This window comes from Meriones unguiculatus, assembly GCF_030254825.1.
Source record: "Meriones unguiculatus strain TT.TT164.6M chromosome 13 unlocalized genomic scaffold, Bangor_MerUng_6.1 Chr13_unordered_Contig_107, whole genome shotgun sequence".
In the NCBI taxonomy this organism is placed as follows: domain Eukaryota; kingdom Metazoa; phylum Chordata; class Mammalia; order Rodentia; family Muridae; genus Meriones; species Meriones unguiculatus.
In genome coordinates, this window is record NW_026843581.1 from 497501 (window position 1) to 502500 (window position 5000).

The following is a 5000-nucleotide window of genomic DNA, read 5'->3' on the forward strand; positions in this document are numbered from 1 at the left end:
TCGGTGCACCGCCGAAAGTCATCCGGGTCGCATTGCTGTCTGCTTCGCTCAGGAGTTCCTAGGAGCCGAATTCTTTCCCCGACGGAATGGAAGTGGCGGCGGACCGGAAGCCGTCCTGTCGGGTGTCCCAGCGTTAAGGGTCCGGGTTCTATTAATGTCTACATCACTCGAGAGTTCCTAGGAGAGTCCGCCTTTCACCGGCGGACCGGAAGTGAGTGGGGACGGACCGGAAGTGGAACACCGGGAGCCGTCATACCCCGGTGCACCTCCGAAAAGGATCCGGGTCGCATTCCTGCCCGTGTATCTTTGGGTTCTGTGCGAGGAGACCCGCCTTTCGCGGGCGGACCGGAAGTGGCTGCTAACCGGAAGTGGTTGCTAACCGGAAGTGGACCCGCGAGGAGGCCCAGCCCCGAGCTCTCTCCCTGTGGCCCCTCTTTCCCCTCTTCAAATGAGTCCCCTAGGACGGACGGCGTCCGCCCTCCCCGCGGGGCCGCGGGTTCTAGTCCCGCCCCTCCGTCCCTCCCTCCCTCCCACCCGCGCGGCCTCGAACCCCGGCCCCTGCGGTGAGGGAGAGAGAGAGAGAAAGAGAAGGAAGGAAGGAAAGAACGAGAGGGACGGAGAAATGAAAGGAAAGATGAAGGAGAGAAAGGGAAGAGAGAGAAAGAGAGAAAGAAAGGAAAGGAAGGAGGAAGGAAAGAACGAGAGGGATAGAGAAATGAAAGGAAGGAGGAAGGAGAGAAAGGGAAGAGAGAGAAAGAGGAGGAAAGGAAAGAACGGAGGAAGGAAGGAGAGAAGGGAGAGAGAAAGGAAGAAAGAAAAGAATGAGAGGAAGAAAGGAAGGAGGGAAAGAGGAAGGAGGAAGGAAAGAAAGAAAAGAGAACGGAAGGAAGGAGAGAGGAAGAAAGGAGAATAAAGGAGGGAAGGGAGAGAGAGAGAAAGAAAAGAAAGGAAGAGAGAAAGGAAAGGAAGGAGGGAAGGGGGAGAGAGAGGAAGGAAGGAGGAAGGAAAGAACGAGAGGGACAGAAATGAAAGGAAAGGAGAAGAAAGAAAGAGAGAAGGGAAGGAAGGAGGGAAGGGAGGAAAGAATGAGAGGAAGAGAAAAAGAGAGGAAGAAAGGAAAGAACAAAGGAAGTAAGGAGGGAAATGGAGAGAGAGAAAGGAAGAAAGAAAAGAATGAGAGGAAGAGAAAGGAGGAAGGATAGAAAGAGAAGGGAAGGAAGGAGAGAAAGAAAGAATGGAGGAAGGAAGGAAAAAAAGGAAGAGAGAGAAAGTGAAAGAAAGGAAGGAGTGAAGGGGAGATAGAAAGGAAAGAAAAAGAAAAACGTGAAAGAAGGAAAGAAAGGAAGGAAAGAGAGAGATAACGGAAAGGAAAGAGAGAGCCATGTGCACGCGAGAAGTAATCCTCCTCCTCTGTGCTCCCAGGGTCTCCCCGCTCGGCCTTGAACCCCGGCCCCTCGGTCACTCAGCTCTTCCGCGGAGATGGGATGTTTTTCAGATAAAATAATAAAGGGACGAGACCCTGCCCGTCCCGCGCGGTGAGGGAGAGAGAGAGAAAGGAAGGAAGAAGGAAAGAGAGAGAAAGAAGGAAAGAGAGAGGAAGAAAGGATAGATCGGAGGAAGGAAGGGAAAGGGAGAGGAAGGAAAGGAAGAGAGAGAAAGAGAGAAGGAAAGGAAGGAGGGAAGGGGAGAGAGAAAGGAAGAAAGGAAGAGAAAGAAAAAAAGGAGAGAAAGGAAAGGAAGGAGGGAAGGGGAAAGAAGGAAAGAGAGGAAGGAGAGACACAGAAAGAAAGAGAAAAAGGAGGAAGGAAAGAAAGAGAAAGGAGAAAGGAAAGAATGGAGGAAGGAGGGAAGGGAGAGAGAAAGGAGGAAGGAAAGAGAGCCGCGTGCACGCGAGAAATAATCCTCTTCCTCTGCCCTCCCAGGGTTTCTCTGCTCGGCCTCGAACCCCGTCCCCTCTGTCCGCCGAGATGGGATCTTTTTTTTTTCAGATAAGATAATAAAGAGACGAAACCCTGCGCGTCCGAGCGGGCGCCGCGGCTCCCTCCCCCCCCGGGGGGCGGGGGGCTCGGGGATCCGCTCTGACCCCCCCTGCCCGGGGCTCGGGGGGGAGGTTAGGGGTCTCGAGGTGGGTTGGGGTTGGGGGGGCGGACGGAGGAGGGTTCTGCTCCTCCCTCCCGGGCCTCAGACCTTGGAGGTTCAAGGCAGAGAGAGCGGGGGGGGGGAAGAGGGGGCGGCCCCGGGGCTTCGAACCCGCGCCTCCGGCAGGCGGAGGGAGGCCTCGGAGACGCGGAGACCAGCGAAGGCCTAGAAAGGGAAGAGGAGAAAAAAGAGAGAGAAGGGAAAGGGAGAGAGAGAGAAAAAGAGAAAAAAGGAGAGAGAGAAAGGAAAGGAAGGAGGGAAGGGAGAGAGGAAGGAAAGAAGAGAGAGAGAGAAAGAAAAGAAAGGAAGGAAAGAAGGAAGGAGAGAGACAGAAAGAACGAGAAGAGAGAAGGAAAGGAGGGGAGAGAAAGAGGAAGAAAAAAGGGAGAAAGAGAAACAGAAAGGAAGGAAAGAACGGAGGAAGGGAAAGGAGAGAGAAAGGAAGGAAAGAAAAGAGAGAGAAAAAAAGTAGAGAGGGAAGAGGGGAGAGAGAAAGGAAGAAAGAGAGAAAGAGAGGAAGAGAGGAAGGAAGGAAAAAAGAAAAGAGGGAGAAAGAGAAACAGAAAGGAAGGAGGGAGAGAGAGAGGAAGAAAAGAGACAGAATGCAAGAAAGCGAGAAAGGAGAGGGAGAAAGGGAGGGAAGGAAGGAGGGAAGGGGAGAAAGGAAGAAGAGAGAAAGGGAGAGAGGAAAGAAAGGGAAAAAGAAAAGAAAGGAAGAAAGAGGAACAGGAAAGGGGAAAGGAAGGAGGGAAGAGAGAAACGAAGGAAGGAAGGAGGAAAGAAAGGAGGGAAGAGAGAAACAGAAGGAAGGAATGAGAATGAAAGAGAGAGAAAGGGAGAGAGGAAGAAAGGAAAGGAGGGAAGGGGGAGAGAAAAAAAGGAAGAAAAGAGAGAAAGGGAGAGAGGAAGGAAAAAAAGAAAAGAGGAAAAAGAAAAAGAGGAAAGAAAGGAGGGAAAGAGAGAAACGAAAGAATGAAAGAAAGAGAGGAAGAAAGAAAGGAAAGGAAGGAGGGAAGGGAAGAGAGAAAGGAAAGAAAAGAGAAAGGGAGGGAGAAAGAAACAAAGAACGGAGGAAGGAGGGAAGAGGATGGAGCGAGATGTTTTGCTTCCGTTCTTCTGACAGGAAGCGGATCCGTGTCTGTCCCCGGGGGGAGGGCGACGGCAAAGTGTGATAAATTAGGGAGACCCTTGGCTCCCTCCCTCCTTCTCCCTCCCTCTTTCTCCCTCTCCTCTCTCTCCCTCTCTCCTTCTCTCCCTCCCTCTCTTCCTCCCTCTCTCTCCTCTCCCTCTCTCACTCCCTCTCTTCCTCTCTCCCTCCCTCTTCCTCTCTCCCTCCCTCTCCCTCCCCTCAGAGTCCACGCGGAAAGGAGGAGGCAGAGGCCAGAACCCGCCGGCTTTAATGCGCAGCGAGGAGGACGCGCCCGGAAGCCCGGAAGGGGCCGGGCCCGCCCCGGAAGCAGTCCCCGCGCCCGGGGTCACGGACCGAAGGGGCCGCGCCTCAGCGCTTCCAAGTCGTCCTCCTCCTCCGCGGCGGCGTCTTCCGGGTGGAGCCGGGGGCGGGGCTCCGGCGGCTCGGGGCGGGGCCGGGGGCGGGGCCCGGCCTCCCCGGGCCGGAACCTTCCTCTCCTGGGCGCCGGCGTTTCCCGGCGGCGCTGCGCCCGGCGCGCAGGCGGCCGGAAGTCGTCTCCGCGGGGCCGGGAAAGGGCCGGGGAGGCCGGGACGGAGGTGGGGGGGCCGCGGCGGGGGGCGGGGCCCGGCGGGCGCGCTCCCGCGCGTGCACGCGCCGGTGGCGGCTCAGGCTCGAGCTCTGGCTGAAGGCCTTGTCGCAGTCCGGGCACCGGAAGGGCCGCTCGCGAGGGGCGGGGGCGCGCCGGGGGCGGCCCCGGGCCCCGCTTCCGGCCCCGCGGACCCCGCTTCCGGCCCCGCGGGCCCCGCCCCCACCCCGGTCTTCATCCCCGGCGTCCGGGCAAAGGATGCTCAGGCCCCCCCGGATGCTGGGGTCCCAGTGGTCCAGGTCGTGGATGCTGGGGTCCCGGATGCTGGGGCCCCGGATGCTGGGGTCTCTGTGGTCCCTGGGGTCCCGGTGGTCCAGGCCCCGGATGCTGGGGTCCCGGATGCTGTGGTCACTGGGGTTCCAGTGGTCCAGGTCACTGATGCTCGGGATGCTGGGGTCCCTGTGGTCCCAGTGGTCCAGGCCCCGGAGACTGGGATCCCGGATGCTGGGGTCCCAGTGGTCCAGGTCGTGGATGCTGGGGATGCTGGGATCCCGGATGCTGGGGTCCCTGTGGTCCCGGATGCTGGGGTCCCAGTGGTCCAGATCATCAATGCTCGGGATGCCGGGGATGCTGGAATCCCTGTGGTCCCGGTGGTCTTGGTCCCTGGGCCGGATGCCGAGGTCCCCGTGGTCCCCGTGGTCCAGGCCCCAGATGCTGGGGTCTCTGGGGTTCCTGTGGTCCATAGCCCGGATGCTGGGGTCTCTTTGGTCCTCGTGGTCCAGGCCCTGGATGCTGGGGTTCCCGTGGTCCATGGCTTGGATGCTGGGGTCCCCGTGGTCCAGGCCCCAGATGCTGGGGTCTCTGTGGTTCCTGGGGTCCAGGGCCCGGATGCTGGGGTCCCTGGGGTCCAGGCTCCAGATGCTCTGGTCCCCGTGGTCCCTGGCCGGGATGCCAGGGTCTCTTTGGTCCTCGTGGTCCAGGCCCCGGATGCTGGCATCTCTGTGGTCCCTGGGGTCCCAGGGGTCCAGGCCCCGGATGCTGGGGTTCCCGTGGTCCAGGGCCCGGATGCTGGGATCTCTATGGTCCCTGGGGTCCCAGTGGTCCAGGCCCCGGATGCCGGGGTCTCTGGGGTCCCTGTGGTCCCAG